The sequence below is a fragment of the Euprymna scolopes genome, chromosome 5, assembly GCF_053919585.1.
Source record: "Euprymna scolopes isolate OS-2025 chromosome 5, ASM5391958v1, whole genome shotgun sequence".
Lineage (NCBI taxonomy): Eukaryota > Metazoa > Mollusca > Cephalopoda > Sepiida > Sepiolidae > Euprymna > Euprymna scolopes.
Window position 1 is genome coordinate 42295759 of NC_136486.1, and position 20324 is coordinate 42316082.

Genomic DNA, 20324 nt, shown 5'->3' on the forward strand with positions numbered 1-20324 from the left:
GAAAATTATTCCCAACTCGCATTTTGGTAAAAATGCATTTTCGTAAATAATTGAATTCATTCAAAATGTACCACAAAAACATCTAAGTAAATTGTGATATATCCGAACAGTTGTGTGAGATGGACGAGTGGTAAGAGTTTAGGCTTCTTACCATGAGGTCCTGATTTCGAATCTCGCTAGATTCAGCCACTCTGATGAGTCGTAGATGATGAAACACGTGTCAGTGGATAATTATATTTAAAAAAACAAACAATATATATGCCGCTCCCCATATGGGGGTACCAAATTGGTTAAAAGGAAAATTATTCCCAACTCGCATTTAGGTAAAAATGAACCTTCGTAAATAATTGAATTCATTCAAAACATATCGCATAAACAAAAACAAATAACACACACACATATATATATATATATATATATATATATATATATATATATATAGTTTTCAAATCGTACCAAGGGTCATATTTAAAGATTCTACTCAATTTATAGTGAACTAAAATGCTCATACAGATCTCTAAAGATAAGTAAAGTAAAGAACTATAAAATGTTAGACTTGAATGAAATATTATTTTTTTGTTTCTACATGAGGTAGGATTGAAAATGTAATGATCGGGGATTATGATTGGCCAAATATAGATTGAGTTAATGATATCATTAAATTTCCTCCAAACGCAATTGACTTGCATTTTGTGATGCAGAATTTATAAATTTATGTGGGGGGAAATTAAGAAGATAGATTTCCAATAATAGATATAATTTTTTGCTTTTCTGCTTTTCATTTCTTTTTATTTAGGATGTAAATAATTTCTTGCTTTTCACACACCTATATTCGTAGCTAACATATTCACATTGCAGAGATGCAGAGGCACACCTTCGCATGAAGGCAATACTTACGCAATCGCTCTAACCTCCATTGCACCCCAATTGAAATCGATGGCTTTCATCTTAGGGAAGCTCCATGTCTTGACAAGCTTCTGAGACTGACCTTCACTCTTAATCTGAAATGGAACAGATACATCAAATCTGTTGCCACTATTACTGGAAAAATGGTTTAATCACTCTAACATTCCAGTAGGTATCTCACTGCTCATCCAATCCTCTATCTGTATAAGAGCCACGTAAAATGGAGTACTGTTGCCACATCTGGGCAGGAGCTGCTCGGCATGCCCTATCCAACCTTGATAGAGTTCAAAACCGACTTCAAAACCTAGTAGGTGATGCCCTGTTCTCTTCCCTGCAACTTCTTTCCGACAGAAGAGATGTTGTGAGCCTGTCTCTGCTCTATTGCTATTTTCATAACAAGCGCTTGACTAAACGCCAATCTATGGTCCCCCTCTCACCTTGCCAAACTTTGGCAAAAATCACTCGACTAGCTACAACCACTAGATATGATTTCCCTTACTCTCTATCTGTGCCTAAATCTAAATGCAGATTCCATGAACAAAACTTCTTTCCTAGAATCACTGGCCTGCTTCCCAGTTGAATACAACATAGTAGCCTTCAAATCCAATATAAATAAGTTCTTGTTGCGCCGTCCCCATAAATAGTAAAATTGTACCCCATTAATGATTACTACACTACCACCTTACATTCATTAACACTTATCCTCAAGTGGCCTTTGGGTCTTGATAAGTGGTGCCTCCCAAGTAAAAAAAAACAAAATAAATGTTGAATCTTTTTTTACAAGCAATTTGGAATATTGAGTGAAACTGAAGAATTATCCAATTTATTAATAACAATCTAGTTTGGTCGTCTTGGTGATCCCATTGCAGGCCAGGGTAGAGCAGGTGCTGCTGTGATGGCAAAAGTTAACAATTGATGAAGAAAGTTCAGGAAAATTTTGCAATCATTAACCAACATAGTGTTAGCAATGTCAATCAAGAGAAGAGTCATTCAGATATTTGTACACAGTGAAACCTAGCCAGTGAGAGTTGAGGACATGAATTGCATGAAGAGAAACTATATAAGAATTATACTATCTATATATCTATAAAAGTGAAAGTTTCTCTGTGTGTGTGTGTGTTTCCCTACGCAATAACTCTGTCAATTTTTAGTTTACAGACTCGAAATTTGATATACAGGGTACTGAGATTTTGGAAAATCTGCGTGATCTGTTTTCGGACAGAAATTTGGCTATTAAGGGGTCAAAGTTCAACAATTTTACCTTTAAGAACTCTACCAAATTCCTCCGACAATTTTGGGTCTAAACACTTGAAATTTTAGATATAGGTTCCTTGGACATGGATCTAACTTAATAACTTCATTTGATCCCAAAACAATAAATGGTAAGGGGTCATAATAGGGGTCAAATTTTTAAAAATTGACTTTCTTTTACTCAGCATACACCTCCAAACACCCAGGCAACGCCGGGCACTCATGCTAGTATATCTATAAAAGTGAAATTGTATGTGTGTGTGTGTGTACGTTTCCTTACCAAACTACTCTGTAAATTTTCAGTCTACAGACACGAGATTTGACATAAGGGGTATTGAAATTTGGGAAAATCTTTTTAATCGTTTTTTTGGCCAGAAATTTGGCTGTCAAGGGGTCAAAGTTCAATGATTTGACCTTTTAAAACTTTACCAAACTCCTCAGCCAATTTTGGGTCTAAAAACGTGAAATTTTAGATGTAGATTACTTGGACATGAATCAAACTTTTTAATTTGATTTAAGCCCAAAACAAATGTTGAGGGGTCAAAATTTTTAAAAAAATTGACCTCTGCGGTATCTACCAAATCACTCAGCCAATTTTTAGTCTAAACATTTGAAATTTTACATAAAGTGTATTCAGACATAGGGCAAGCTTTTTAATTGGTTTTTGGCTGAAAATTTGGTTGCCAAGGGGTCAAAGTTCAAAACATTTGACCTTTGCAGTCACTAGCACACTATTTAGCCAATTTTGGGTCTAAACATTTATATAAAGGGTATTCAGACATACAGCAAGCCTTTTAATCAGTTTTTGGATGAAAATTTGGCTGGCAAGAGGTCAAAATTGAAAGAGTTGACGTTTGCAGACTCTACCAAACACCTCTGCCAATTTTGGGTGTAAACACTTGAAATTTTAGATGTAGGTTACCTGGACATGAGTCAAACTTCTTAATATATATATACATATGCGCATAACTATGTTATGAGCAGTACATAGGGCCCGAGCAAAGCCAGGCTGAACTGCTAGTAAATGTATAATGTAAGTCTTAAAAATTGGCTGAGATCTAATCTGATGGCCTCAGAAGAAGATTAACTCCTGACAGTATATGAAGATGTGTGCAGAACAGGAGACCTTGGTAGTATGGCTATGTTGAAAGAATGAATGAAAGTTCTTGGGTTAGTAGATGTAGAACAGTTGAGGTAGCAGGTTCAGTTTTCAAGGAAAAGACAGGGAAAATAAGGAAGGAACTAATAAGAATGGGCTTGAGTGAACGTGGGATAAATAAAAAATTTTGTTGGTTTGAATCGTCACTCACACACTTGAATTTTCACATTCAGTTAGTCTTGCTAAACAATTAACCATTACTAATTTTTTTTTTTTTTTTCTATTATCCTCCACCATCCATTTTAAGGGCAGATAAAACCCTTTTTAGCCTTTTAATCGTCTTGAGATGTGAGGTACCATGATGTGACCCTCACTTGAAACCGCACCAAAGATCATAATCGTGGCTGAAACTTTGTTTTCATCATCCTGAGCACGTTCCTGTTATTCCTGGTAATCCAGCGATTCATTTTGATGGCGCTGGCAATGGTCCTGTTATCACTTGGATCGGTAGAGAGCATGAGTTGTACAGCAGCGCATTTCCAATCTCGCTCGTTGAACATTGTGTCACTTTCAGCCATGATAGAAGGGTCGTCTTGCTCTTGGGATTTGTACACAACTGGCCAACTCGTAAATGGTCTGCAACAATAAAAGAAAACTTATTTTCATGAAACGGAAATGAAATCACGTTGTCTTTTCTATGGCGACAATTTTATCATTCCACCCATACATCCCATTTCAATTTCATCATTCCACCCCATACATTCCCTTCTTCACTTCTTACCTTCATTCTTGTCTGTCACCAAATGACATATTCTGTCTTCCCTACCCCTCTCTCTCTCTCTCTCTCTCTCTCTCTCTCTCTCTCTTTCCATGTTGCTTTGCAACACACTCGAATTCATTGCTAAAAGTAACCTTTTAACCTTCTGAGCTCATAACTTCATAGCGGCTGTTTGAAATATATTTATAAAATATTATTTTAAAAACTGATTGTGACTTTTAATTCAAATTGCTTTTCTTTTCACTTTTCTATATGAATACATAAAAGACGGACACTTTTTTGCCTGTTGAGACCAAAGCTATGGTTCTCACCTGAGAACTGGTTGATGTAACAACCATAGCTTTGATTTGTCCAAGTACTTTCAAATTCTTCTGGGTTCATCTTCAGGGATTAATTAAACTGGTTGCATTTTTACTATTTATATTTATGGATGCTTAATTTTCATTGGTTAATAAATTTTTTTTTTTTTTCATAAACACTTCAAAAGGTAAACACTATTAGTAAAGTTTATTTTTTAAGGTTAGTTTTTTTTTTTTTAGTTTTTATTAGTATAACCTTTTGAAGTTTTTATATATATAAAAAAAAAATTATTTTGTAAATATTAATAATATATTAACTAATGAAAATTAAGCATCCATAAATATAAATAGCAAAAATCCATCCTGTTTAATTAATCCCTGAAGATGAATCCAGAAGGATATGAAAGTACTTGGACAAATTAGTTATGATTATTACATCAGCGAGTTCCTACCTGAAGTAAAGATTACAATACGAAAAATGTAAATGATCGAATGTAAAATTAATAGACTAAAAATGTCTATTGAATTAAACAAAGTATGCATGAATAAGTTTTATATATATATAATATAATATATATACATATATCGAGTTATAGGTATTCAAAAGAAAACTCATAAATTTATCAAGGAGTGCTCGATAAAAGAAGAGCAAAATATATTTTTATTGACATGGACAAATTTACATGGTTACAACACTGGACATATTAATGTTTCAGACAGATGGTTGATCAAAAAACCAACAGGTCCTCGTCAGGCAACTTAAAAAAAAAAAAAAGATTGTCTTTCACAGAAGGAAAGCAGTTCTCAAATGAATATGGAAACTCCTTGAGTAACTGATTTTCTTCTATGGCAGAAAATCTTTATTTTTTATTTTTTTTTTTTAAGTTACCTAACGAGGACCAGTTGGTTTTAACCGACCATCTGTCCAAAACATTAGTATGTCTAGTGCCACGACCATGTAAATTTGTCTATATTAATATATATATTAGCAGAATGCTTCGCATGGCCCAGTTGTAAAATATGCTTAAATATGATATTTTAATTCATGCAGATTAGGTATTTATTCAACAGGAACACAAACAAATCTGATTCATAATTTATAATAATCTTTATAATCAATATTTATATGGCTCTGGGAGAAATATACCTATTGAGCTTATTATATATCCACAATATTATGAGCAAGATTATTTTAAAGTATTGACACATTAAAATAAACTTTGCTCTTTAGGTCTAATTCCATCTATAAAATTAATATATATATAAATTGGATGCCATCAACTAAAATCAAAACCAAAACCTACAACTCTCCAGCCTCATTTCTTAGCCTCTGAGCCATGCTGTCATCCCTTTTTTAAAAGATGGAATTATGCGATCGTTGAAGACACGATTCAAGCAAAGGCGCAAGGTCCACGGTTTTATAATTATGGATATTTCAAAGAAGAATCTGTGTTCTCTAGCTGACTTGTATAATTCAGGGAAGATAATTTGAATATGATTCAAGCAAAGTGACTTCTGAATATTCTAAGCCAACAAATCCATCCAGGGACGGGTATTATTTTACTAGATATATGCATATATATAATTCAAGTTTTAAAGTGTTTGCCTGATGAAAAGGAATCAAGTTATTTAGGTTTTTATCATGTATAAATGACACCAGATGGTGTTGACTTTGCAAGTGTTGAAAAGGCAAGAGATAAACAACACGGCTGAAGAATTCTTAATTAATAAACCCAGACATGTAATCTCTTTAATGACTTAAAGATAAGGATAGTCAATTAAAATGTTAGAAAACAGTTCACCATCTGCTAGGTATTATATCATATCCTTATTTATTATATGAAGGACTGTTGTGTGTGCATATGTGTATACGTGTGTGTGCCCAGCTAAAAGTAAAGAACCACACAAGACACAAAGCTAAGATATTCTCCTTTAGCATTGCCTCGGACAGAATATGGACATTGTTTTTTGTATTACTCATATTTTTTTTTACTATTTGGGAAAAACAAGAACAGAATCAGTCAGATGGTGTGGGTGGGGGCAAATAGACCATTTAAAGAGATTTTTTTTTTCATTAACCTTTGGTGTGAAACCCTAACTTGGTTTTCGGAGCTAAGATCGAATGTATCTGTTTTGTTCTCAGTTGGAAGTGTGTAAATCCTTCTTTAGTGAAGCAGTTTTTATTCTTGCCTAATTTTATTATTTTATTCAGAAACGTCATAGTTTTTATTAATTTAAACTAATCATTTTGATGTCACACCAACACACAATGAAGAGAAAAATTAGCCTAATCGACATGGTATATAAGATCCAAATGCAATATCTATTTCAAACTGTTACTGTGGCCTGATAATTGTCGCTACTTTCATTTCAGATTTGCCTATTTTATTAGTTTTCTGATGTGTTATCGAAGAACTAATGCAGAGACTGACTTTACTTTATTTATTATATATATTCTGTCTCTTTATAGCACTGTTTCTTAAACTTTAAAGTGATTCAATTCACATTTTTCTTCCAGAAATGAGTTTTGTCTTTACTTGATCCAAGATTAATTGAACAGATTGGAATTTTTGTTTTCCTGTCACGCTTTGTTTGAATTTCCTTTCTTGAGTCTATCTTGATCCTACCAGTAATTGAAGATAAACGTGTTCATTTTATCGGAGATGATTTAAGCCTACGCCATTTTTAAGATGTGTGATGCATTCAAACATATTCGCCTTGTGCTGAACCATTCTTTTAATTGCTGTGAACAAGTTGTCATAGCTACCACTATGGGAATTTATGTGAAACGGGTTTTGCATAATAAATTCTTTTTTTAATGTATTTTTCGGAATGATGAGGACTATCGGATCATCCTAGCCTAAGGATGATGGATGATATGCGCTGGGTGTTTGTTGAAAGTGAAGCTGGTTAGCACAGAGTCCTCACTTAATTGTCCCAACCAACCTGATCCAGTGGCAGCATAGGGTCGAGACAGCTAGAGGCCAGGTGGGATGCAGGAGCTGTTGAAAATATCAATGTCCTCCTGCATACAGCACCCAGTATTCCCAAATGGTCACCCATCTGGTATTGGCCAGCCTCAATGTTGCTTAGCATTGGTGATCTAATGATTATGCTGCAACATAATGGCATATCATTTTTACAAAGGGATCATCATATATGAAGGCCACTCGAGGATAAGGGTTAATATGTCATTGGGACAGTAGTGTAGCAATCGTTTGTAGTGGAAATTTAGTATAATCAGATTATTTATGAGGATAGTTCAATAAGAACTTGTTTACATTGGACTTGAAGGTAACAGTATTATAGTAAGCTGGAAAGCAGACCACCGGAAGTTTGACAAATAGGCAGTTCTAGAAAAGAAGTTTTGTTTATGGAAGCCACGTTTAGGTTTAGGCACTGACAGAGTGGGGAAAATTATTGATAGTGATTTTGGCTAGATGTTTTTTGTGAAAGATTGGCAAGGGGAGTGTCGTAGATTGGAATTCAGTCGAATAACGATAAAGCATAAACAGGCTCGCCACATCTGGTTGCAGGGAAAAGAAAAGGGCATCATATACTTGATTATGAAGTTGGTTTTGAACTTTGTCAAGGTAGGATAGGATGCACCAAGCAGCTCCTTCCCAGATGTGGCCACATTACTCTATCCTAAGACGTACTTGGCTCTCATATCGATAGACAATCCCTTCAAGCTATTTAAAACAGAAAGGATTGAATGTGATACAAAATATATTTATTTCTAATTTTTTGTGTTTTTTAGCTACTCTCACAATTGTCAGAAAGAAAAACAAGATTTTAATTAAAAAATAGCGTTTTTATATAATTTTCGGGCCTGCTTTCAAAGAAATTTTCTTTCCCTCTCTACCAAAAACTAAACAAAACTTTCATAGACAAATATTCTTTCCTAGAACATTCTTTCTGTAGAACAAGATACCATGACTCTGCTTCTTTACAGACAACACCATAGGCATCTTCAAGTCTAATGTAAACAAATCCTTGTTAAACTGTAATCAGTTTCTCTTAAGTAATCTTGTACCTATCTCCTACATTGTTTCTGGTCCTCTTGTGGTGACTATCATGGTCCAATTGACAATCTCTTTAACCCTGATCTTAGAGTAGCCTTGATAAATGGTAACCTATTTACTAAAGGGGAAAAAAAACATTAATGAAACACTATTTTAAACTTACCCTGATGATTCCAAAAAGTTCAAACTCTTCAGAATCAAAACAACTTATTTCTACTGCTTAAAAAATCTTTGACTTGCTCTGATATTCTAAAAACTAGAACATTAAAACATGTCCCTTCGATCTGCACGTTTATCGATAAATTTGCTATTTCACATTTAGGTGTTGCTGATTAACAGATCCTCTTATAAAATTGCGTAGTTAAATATAATTTGCATCAGTTCAATGTGAGTGTAACAAATGAACTGTTTTTGAAACAAGCCTGTCTAAGTAAATAAACTGCTTTTTGAAATTGGAGTGTTACAGAATAAATGAACTGCTCTTTGAAATTGGAGTGTTATGAAGCGAATGAACTGCTTTTTGAAATCAGAGCATGACAGTGCAAATGACGCTGCTCTGTGAAACCAGAGTATGACAATGTAAATAAACTGCTCTTTGAAATCGTAATGTGATAGAGCAAATGAACTGTTCTTTTAAAACTGTAGCATGACAGAGTAAATGAACCGATCTTTGAAACCGGAGTGTAATGGAGCAAATGTTGTATTGCTGCTGGTACATCAATACAACATTTCCTTAAGTTATATATCTTAACTAAATGTCGTACGAATAAATGTACTCCTCGTTATTTAACCCGTTTATTAGCACCACAATACCAATTATGTACGGAATTTCAAACAGAACCCTAATCCATGAGAGTAGCATACTCTTGTCCCATCAGCCATGATCTGGTAGAACTCCTAAGTAATTCTCAATTATACTTTTGAGCCTTGCCTACACCGAGGATTGAACCTTTAACCTGAATGTAACTTAAAACTGAATTTTACCAAGTACTTTATCCACTACGCCACGAGTCTACAAAATAATACTCAAGATGAGAAGAGTAGTCTGAATAATCCAAATAATACGAACATACAAATTTATTTTTACTTTATAAATAATAAAGGCTCCTAATAGTTTATGTGTGTGTGTGTGTGTGTGTGTGTGTGTGTGTGTGTGTGTGTGTGTGTGTGTGTGGAGGGGGGGTGAAGATAATTGCTTGAAAAACATGGCTGCTTTCTTGTTCCATTTTTTTCTCTACCAGGTAAAGAAGTTGATTGGTGATTAAATATTTTTTCTTGCATCTTTTTGTTTCTTGCCTCTTTTTGTTTGGGCAGATTCAGTTCTAATTGAGATGAATCATGTTTAAAAGAAGAGAGACCGGAAGAACTGTCTTGAAGATGGAAGCTTGATTCTAAAGAAATATATATATATATATATATATATATATATATATATATATATATATATATATATATAAAATCAGCAAAAGGAAGAAAAGAAATTGAATTAGAGAAAGAAACGTTTCATGTAGGGAGACAGGAGTGTCAGAAAAGAGGAAGGGCCTGGTAGTAGGCAAAGGATATGTAGTAATTGGGGAGAATTGTGGTAGAGGGAAAGAGAATGAGATAGCAGGTGATATATATATATATATATATATATATAGAGAGAGAGAGAGAGGCAGCTTCTCTGATTGCATCTTACATGTAATTATAAAAAAAGCAAAACACTCTTTGGGAATGGCAGAGCTGGCTTTTGTTTATTTTGGAACTCTTCTGCAAAGAAAGCACATAATGTTGGTTAGCGTTTTTTTTTTTTTTTTTTTTTTTTTTTTTTTTTTTTTTTACTTTAAATACAATCCTAATGTTTATGCAATGTAGACTTGTTATGCAGTGTAGAAAAAGTAATATTCGCCCTAAGATGGCATGGTATACTGCTGCCACATCTGTGGAGGTGCAGCTCAGAACTCTTCCTTTGACAAAGTACAAAATCGACTTTGCAGTCTAGTGGGAGATGATCTCTTCTCTTCCCTACAGCCTTTATTTATCCAAAAAAATTTACAATTCATAATTTGGTTTTTAATAGCATTCACCCTAGGCAGGTGAACTGATTTCCTCTGAACGAGAAAGCTTCATGGGAATATCAAGTTCACAAATAGTTCCCAGTCGCATGGAAATAACTTCGTTAAGTTTTTACAGTTCTTGTAGAAAGGTGTTGACATCCTTCTACTACATACAGGGTGGAACAATAAAATTGTCACCCTAGAAAAGACATGATTCCATTTCCGTTTTATGAAAACCGTTTTTTTTTTTTTTTTTTTTTTTTTTTGCAGACCATCTACTAGTTAGCCACTTGTGTACTATCATGTCTGAAAGTGACACAGTGTTCAACGAGCAACATCAGAGATGCGCCACTTTACAACTCATACCCTCTACTGATCCAAGTTATGATAAAAGGACCATTTCCAGCACCCTCAAAATGCAAATCCGGACAGTTCAACAATTGAGGGCACAGCTCAACACATCTGACGACTCACAGTTATGGTCTTTGGTATGGTTTCAAGTGAGAGCCACATCTTTCTGCCTCACATGTTCGAAGTCGGCTTGAAGGTCAACACCAAAGTGTACCTGGATGTGCTGAAGAGTGTGGTGATCCTCTGGTGCAATCAGGTGGCTGCTGGCAGACCCTGGGTGTAGCAGCAAGACTCAGCACTGGTCCACAAGTCCAAAAAGACCCAGGCTTGGCTTCAGAAGGTGTGCTACAACTTTGTACCCTTGTCTCACTAGCCACCTCTTCCTATCCTGACCTGAATCCACTGGAGTACTTTGTTTAGTCATAGGTCGAAAACATCATTAACATGACCTCCCACAGCACCAAAGCCAACCTAATTGCTGCCATTCGCCGAGCTCCTGCCGGCACTTGTGGAAAAGGCATAATCCCAGTTCCAGATCCATATCAAAGGGGTGATTGAGGCTGAATGTGGCCACATTGAATAGATATCAGCTCTACTTCATAATAAAGTTACCTGAATTGATTAATTTTAAAATAAAAGTTTTTAAATAAAGCTGTAGTGTTGTTTTCTTTATGGTGACAATTTTTTTGTTCTACCTTGTACAATGCCTTATATTCCCAAATGGTCACCCATCTGGTACTGGCCAGGCTCAACGTTGCTTAACTTTGGTGATCTAATGAGAACTAGAACAAGAAAATCATGCGGATTTGAATTTTGTACATGTTGTTGAAAAGCTTGCAAAAAAAAAATGCATGAAGAGGTTAAGAACGGTAATGAATAACACGATCCGACCGAGCGAAAAACGCCCTTCAAAATGATATATAACATGGCTATATATATATATATATATATATATCGGTGATTATTTTTGTGTATATATATGAAGCGTTAAGTGAAATTTTAAGAATAAACATGTATAAATACATTTGAAGCCAAAACTGCAACGCGAAATTTTTTATAAAATAAACAGGTGTTTATATTTAAAGAAATATATTTCGGAGTAAGACTCCTTTATCAATCTTTTTTTTTTTTTTTCTCTTCTTCCACGACATGATGTAGTGGGAGATAGTTCGATGAAGAGTCCACGTGATGTTAACTGCAGGGTTTTTATGAAGCCAGATAGGTGACGCGTGGTCGCGCATTTTGAAAATCTGGGTGGTTATTTTTGTGTATACGAAGCGTTGAGTGAAATTTGAAGAATAAAACATGTATAAATACATTTGAGGCCAAAACTGCAACGCAAAATTTTTTTATAAAATAAACAGGTGTTTATTTTTAAAGAAATATATTTCGGAGGCTTCAAATGTATTTATACATGTTTATTCTTCATATATATATAAATAATATCTCTCAATGAATCAATTCAGAAATCATATATAAAAGTTGCATGTGAGAAAACAATATTGCAACCTAATATCTATTTCCTACATTTATGACATTTTACTTAGATCTCTTATATATTTGAACAAACTGACAATTTTCTATCCTACTCAAACGAGAATCCACACTAGTTCCAGAATCGCTTTCAAAGAGGGATAGTACTTAAAGTCTGCTTTAATCTTACCATATTGTGCTGCCCGGTTTACAACTCAGCAGTCCAACAACAAAACTGAAAGTTAAACTTTTGACAGCTTTATATAATTGAAGTAAACAATTTTGTCTCTGTTTGCATCTTCTGTCTGTCAACCAATCAAGTGACACCAGCACAGTGCTTATTAGCAGCAGCTGGTTCACCTGTATAAAAGAGGAGCATTGTTGACACTCGCAGTGACCTTGGCGCTTTGGCTCAGACTTGCTCTTAGGTGAGATAGTGATTCACTACAATCATAAGGGAAGTGAGATTTACAAGGCTGCCAAAAGTATGCGGAATTTTCCAAAAGTAAGGCTTAGTTTTTATTCCGCCTGAATGGGACTGCAAATTGCATTGTTATGGTGACTGAACTTATGCATTCATGACCTGAAAGTTTCTTTGTTGCAGATATTGACAGTGTGAGACTCTAAGAAAACAACCCCTGTCATGAACATGCATCAGAACCAGAGATGTGTTATTGAATTCGTCTATGCAGAAAAAATTGGACCAATCAACATTCACCTGCACCTGCTGATCGTTTATGAAACTAATGCAGTTGATGTCAGCACAGTTAGGAGATGGGTTGGTCGATTTCAGAGTGGTGACAGAGATGTGAGTGACAAAATGCATTCCAGAGTTTTACAACAGAGACATCAGAAGTAGCTGGCAAAAGTGCATTGAGAATGGTGGTGACTATGTAGAAAAATAAATTCTGGAACAAGTTGCTCGTTTCAATGGTACAACTTCTGTTTTTGTAGCACTTCAACATTCTAGTTTAGTTAAAAATATAGTACACCTTACTTTTGGAATGACCCTCATAAATCTTTGTCAGTATATATATATATATATATATATATATATATATATATATATATGTATATATATTCAAATGTTCTGCTTATGTTAATATACATACATAATAAATATTCCTATTTTTATACAAATAATTAAACCTCCTTTTTGTTTCTGCCAATCATAGATTAGAAATATTTTATTACATTAATCTATACTTGTCAATCTGCTGTCCTATCTTTTTCCTGGTAATTATCTACCTGTTATTGGGCATTTTTTAAGGCTACACTTTTTTTTTCTTAATAACTGTCTTAATATTGTGCCCTTGCCAGCCGATATAGTCAAGACAAACGTATATGATGGTATAATTAACAAAAAGTGTATTAACAAAAATATGTTACAGAAGTATATGTCATGATTCTAGGACCATAGTTGCCATGAATTGCTGTATTTTCTTTTCTTCCTACAGCAGGTAGATGCCACACAAGGTCAGAATGTGTAGAGAATCAAGTCAGTATTCATATAGGAGAAGCACTCTGGCTTATAAAAAATTACCTGTGTAGTCCAATTGGCACTCATTCATCAGGGTGTTTCAGACAGTAAGCAATAAACTTATTCTATGTGAAAGAGGGACGGTAAAGCCTGGACGGATGGACCTACTAGGACTACATGGAATAAATGCCTCAGCTTGTTAGATAAAAGAACACTGAAATGACCCAGTTTCTACTAAACTGATTGTCGAGATCAAAACTTAAATTTTGTCGGCAATCAGTAGTAAGTGGCACTCATTTACCATGATCGTAATATTTACTTCCTTCCCACCGCAGAACGACATAGCACAAGGTTACAAAGGTGGGGGAGTCAAGCTATTCCTAAAGGAGAAGCACTATGGGCTGTCTTGTTGGCATTCCCCAGTCAGGGGGCTTCAGATAGGAAGCAATAAACTTACTCTACCCGAGATATTGGAGGCAAAGCCTGGAAGTGTGGACCTCCTAGGACTACTTAGAATGAATGCCTTTGCCCGTCAGATGAAAAGGCCACTGAAAGAACCCAGTTATTGCTGACCATATTGCCAAGATCTGAATCTCGACTGGGAAATGACCACCATGAAATTTGAATGCAACAATATTTTTGTCTCTGGAGTCATAAAGTCCATTTATTCCTGGAATAGGTTGATCAGCTTATCCCATAACAATAGTACTATTATCTCATTGGTTATTTATAAAAAAGAAATTGGCTCAGGGTACTGCCTACAGTTTGAGTAGGTTTTTTTTTCTTTTTGTTTTTATGAAGTTGAGGATACGTCTTTCCCTCGACAATGAGTCCGACAGTCTGGGTTATTTTTGAGTAGATGATGACATCACATCTGTTGGGCTGAGATATGGTTTTGTGCAGTTCTAGATGGTCCACTCTCCCTTTATCTTTTAAAGAAACCGTTAGTTTTTTGGGGTTTTTTTTTTACATGGGAATCATCACTTATCAAGGCCTGAAAGCTAGCCGAGAATAAAAGTTAATGAGCATGCAGTAGTCACTGAGACAAAAGTATATTAATTTTTTGGTGGAAATGGATTATTTCGGAGGTAGTTCAATAAGAACTTGTTTACATTGGACTTGGAGACGACCATATTGTAGTCTGCTGGAAAGCAGGCCAGTGGAACAGTTCCACAGGCGGGCAGTTCTCTGAAAGGAGCTTTGTTCATGGACTTTGCATTTAGATTTAGGCAGAGATAAAGAGTTGATGTTGATGGTCATTGTAGTTAGATGAGTGATTTTTGTGAAAGTTTGACAAAGATTGAAGTTCAGTCCAGCACTTGCCATGAAAATAACTATAGAGTACAGACAGCCTTGTAACATCTCTTCTGTGAGAAAGAGGTTGCAGGGAAGAAAAAAGGGCATTACCTACTAAATTTTAAAGCTGGCCTTGAACTTTGTCAAGGCAGGATAGGTCCTCTGAGCAGCTTCCACCCTGATATGGAAACGGTAATCAATTTGTATCTGGCTCTTATAATGCTAGTTACCTGAAGCACTCCTCTCAAACAATGCGGACAGGATAGCTGAGCATTTGTTTTTGATGGCCAGTTTACACACCTTTGGTGTACTGGCTTTTTAAATCACATAAATACCTACTGTTTGTATTCTAACTTCCACAGAACAGCGAATGGGAACTATAGAAAGCCAAAGTCGACAAGTCTGACTTAAACTTTGACAAACAAAAAGCTACAAGTTTTCACTGACCACTGGTTTCAATGAATATAACCTCAAACAAACATCAGCTATTTTGATGTGGAGCATACTTACAATTGAAACTAACTAGAACTGATTGAAAGTTTAGTCATAAAACTGACTGAAAAGAATATGCCTATATTGATCCTAGAATGTCATTGATGCATCATGTGCATAACTGTACACGACTAACTTTATTGGGATCAAAATTCTAAAAAGTTTCTATTTTTAATTTGAATAGAATTAGTGTATATGCACTATTATATAAAACTAGCAGGGAGACTCGATGTTTCCAGGGATTGAATGAGGATTAACAAATGTTCCACACTTCCAATACTTTTATTGTCATTGAAATCAATAAAATTGCCCACATTTTTCAATCAAATCAAATGTCTGCTTTAGTCGAGGACCCACCATTCACATTCCTTCCTGCAGTGGCTTAGTCCACAGTACATTGTAATCGACATTGTATGGTAGAGAACCTACTGTTTTTATAAATTTATTTTTATGTGACTTAAAATTTAAAATGCAAAAGTCAAATGTCATGGTTCAGTTGGGCTCTAAACAAACATTCATTTTGAATGAGCCACTGTCTTACTAAATAACTTATTGTCGATTTTTATATGCCAGGCTCTTCTGTTTGTGTGGTGATAAATCTTCTCAAATGCGCTTGTGATGTTAGGCTGTATTAGGATGTTAACTTTGGTCAAAATTAAATTGTTCAATAACTCTGGTTGCTTCCATAGGGGCCATTATAGGGGTAAAATTGCCCCAAATCGTTCGTCCATTCATTTATTCATACTTTTCTCAATACACGTGTCCAAATCCACTTTGAATTCTTGCGTTGCTGGTGCCTTTACTATCTGCCTTGGACATACTTAGGTCTCTTTATCACCCACTAAAGCCTGCATCCGGAAAGGCAACTTTAGCTTTGGTTTTATAGCCATAGCAGACTCTGCAGTCCACGATACTAGCTATAGAATGTCATTATTTCATTAGACAGAAGGTTGCCATTGTAATATTACAGACATTTACCAATGTAGATCCAACGTGTTGTAGTATGTCCCAAGGAACATAGGACAAGTAATAACTCGACTCCTTTTTTTTTCTTTTTGTAACGACAACATTTATTTTCTCATTCTCTCACCATGTGTGATTTCTCGTTAGGCCATGACGTCGCTACGTCTCTAACATGATCGTCTCTCCTTTGTATAAGCTTTTTCTTTTTCCTTACTGTGACGTCATTTCGCACACCTTGTTATTTGCATGTAGCTGCCATACATGCTCTGTAGCACTATCATCCAAGATCCAGGGGCTTAATTAAGAACGTGGCCTTCACCTCCTTCTGTTCAATTGAAATCGGTCCTGGACATGACCTTAAACTATATCTGACGGTGAAGCCCTGGCTTGCGGGCTTTGGGAAGTGTGGAGCCACCCTTGAATTGCCATTGCTCCCAGGTCCACTCTGACTCAGAGTGGTAGTACCTGTTAGGGTCCCAACTATGGGTTAAATAGAAACCGACTTGAAAACAATATATATATTTTATTAAAAAGATTTCTTCAAAATAACTGCATTCAGCATTAAATAACCTGAAAAGGGTTGATGTGCCGTAAAAAAAAAACAACCAACCAACCAACCAACCAACCAATCAATTGAAATCAGTGGTGAAATAATTTCTTATAGTGTTTGTGTAGACTGTGTTTTTGTGCAGGAATTTCCCCAATATATTTCTAGTTAGATTCTTTCTAAAAAGATATTGAGCATTTATGGAAGGGAGCCATGAGTAGGTTTCCAGCGTTCATGGAATTAACTGAATTTGAACTTGGCACAGCCAGGCTGTCAGTTTGTGTCATTAACCACTTAGCCACTGGTACCTCATTGACGAGGTTACTTACTACTAAGATTAAGACATCAACTGTCTACTCATCTCATGTCGGCAAAAACAACAGCTTTCTTTGCAGATTTGATAGTTTTATTTACTGTTTCATCTCCTAACAGATGAAGTTCGCAGTGTAAAAATATCCTACTTAACTCTTCTTTAATGCTGATTGTCAATATACAAAAAGATTATCATTATGAGAGGACATGTTATCTTTATTATTTTCGCGTAGAGTATTCTTTTGTTTGATGTCTAGAACATTTTTTTTTTCGTTTGTTTTTTGTAGGAGGGGGTGTACTCAAGAGCAAAGAATGGCTTGCAATGTTATACTATTGCAACCTCTAAAATCTATTTATGCATATATATATATATATATATATATATGTGTGTGTGTGTGTATATTAGTGTTGGGACGATTACTTGGGAATTGGAAAAATCAGAACTTTTTGGGATATCAGAATCGGTGTTAGAATCCGAAATATTTGTGCTTATTTTCCAAAAACGATCCCTGTAATTATCTTTTTTTTTATTTGATTTTGTTTAAAACAAAATCTTCCACTTGTTGGTAGTAATGATAAAATGATAAATATGTATTGATTTTAAATTATCAGTAAAACTAACATCTGCAGACTGCCCCCCACCCCTCCACACGTTTTTTTTACGTTTGAGAAAATATATATACATAAATTGGGCGGAGGGGGAATAACCATTTTATAGTTAAATATTTAGAGATTTATAAAGAATCGGAATCAGTAAATGTATTGGAATCAGGAATTTTGTATTGAATCAAAAACAATATTGGAATCGTCCCATCACTTTTTAGCCCATAAAAACAGGCAAAATCACAAGGATGTTTACTTAGAATTAGTACTTTGTGCTAAATTGATACTTAAATATGGTTAAATTTCTGATTTTATTCATTAAATACTGATCTCTCTTAATCTCTAACTGTGCATCAAATAGATATAATACTTTGTCCTCTGCACCTTACACCATAACAAAGTTTTATACAAAATTTCAGTCAGGACAACCCAGTAGTTTCTGAGAAAAAAAATAGACAAAATATGGTATTGTGGTGACTTAATCCTTGTTAAGCCCTAACTGCATATCGGATACCATAATAGGTAGTTCACTGCACTTTATGATAAAGGTTTATGCAAAATTTCAGCCAGATCGACTAGTAGTTTCTGAGAAAAAAATGGAACACCTGAAAAGACGGACAGACTAGGAGAAATATAATAGATTTTTATTTTCAAAATTTCTTTTCTTGATTCTATATTAAGCACTAAATGGATATATTATAAAAGAAACTTCTCAGTGAACTAGAAGAATACCATTTAAAATGAAGATATAATGCTATTAAACTCTATGTCTAGAATCCTTATTTTTATTAGCTTGCAGTCTGGTGTTGCTCGGTCATACAATACGCTTAAATATGATATTTTAATTCATGCAGATTGCGTGTGTATTATTATAGAATCGATTCCCTATTGATTATTATATATTATGAGGAATATTTTTCCCGGTAGACTAATTCACAATAAAAAAATAAATAAAATAATAATGTTATTCATCAAATTCTGTCTGTGTTTGTTTACAATATCACATCAGCTAATATTTGTGTTTGACGATGAATGCCATGAAAAAGTTACTTCTGATTAATGTTTAGTTTTAAAATATGCAAACAAATAAATGATTTGCAGCGATATTAGATGGTATCTCTTTTATCATAAATTGTACTCATTAATAAGAAAAAATTAAAATAAAATCGTGAGGTATACCTAGGCTTGAACAGAGGATCATTCGATCTGTGTTCGATTGCTCTGCCAATAAACTACATCTCCAGATTATAATAAATCTTTTTTTTTGTTTTTTTTGTTTTTTCAAGAAGAAATGATTTGCTAAAATTTTATTATCTCCCTTGCCGGTGTAACATAAAATATTCCTCTGTGAAAATTATTCTTTTTATCTATAAGAGAGAAAAGTTATTTTTAAGATCGGATTTTTTCGATTTTCAATACTTATCTGATGAATTTCTGTACAAAATATCTAAGAACACTGCCAGACATATAAATTCGTTTTGTGTGAAATTTGCAGAAGATAGGCTCAGCCGTTTTGGAACCTATGAGGAACTCTCTCTCTCTCACACACACACACACACACACACACACACACACACACACACACACAGTGACTTTTATATAATAGTAGAGATAAAAATCCATGATATGATTTTGATTTTAGAAAATGTGTAAAATTTAAGGCTGAAGCTTAAGGGATCTTAAGAAATTAAAATCCAGGGAATCTTGCTTAATTGGCATCTAATGATTATAAATCAAATTCAATGAAAATCTGAAATATTTGAATTTTCAAATGAGACGTTATGCCTATCTGGTCCTCATCCAAGAAAAAACCTTTAAAATCCACTAAAGGAACTGAAATTTAAATATTTATAAATTAATATCTAATACATTAGTTTCTCAAAAATTGGTGGTATCTGAATTCACAAAGGACTTTCAATCTTCTTATTCCTTCTGCATAAAATTAAATTAAATATAGCCCACATTTGGATGTATTACACCTAGTAGTTGTGTTCCAAAAGTGATAATGATTGTTTGATTAATTTAGGAATCAATTCTGTATGCACAAATATTTAAACGTATAAATATACCCAAGTTTATAAAAATAGAGATTATTTTCTTCATACTTACAAGCAGGAGTTTAGTTTGTAAATATTTCATCAAATATGCATTATGCTTGTAAAATTTGTGTTCTTTAGATTAATCAGTGCAACTACACTATAATCACGAAAAATGAAAAAATCTATTATAAAAAAAACTATTTGATTTTTGTGTCGATTTTGACTAAAAGTAATGATACCTACTTAATTGGCATGCCAAAAGTAGTTAAATATTACCATATTATTTTAATAAAAAACATGAGTTTTTGATATTTATCATAAAAAAAACCCCAAAAAACTCGGCACCATATTTCTTTGGGAATACTTGACAT

At 34.3% G+C, this 20324-nt stretch overlaps 1 protein-coding gene across 8 annotated transcripts in view; it reads left to right on the forward strand.

The window, feature by feature from the left end:
• The window catches only part of LOC145276793 (oxysterol-binding protein-related protein 11-like), a 430789-nt gene that overhangs the window by 57400 nt on the left and 353065 nt on the right, over positions 1–20324 (forward strand). The window lies entirely within an intron of this gene.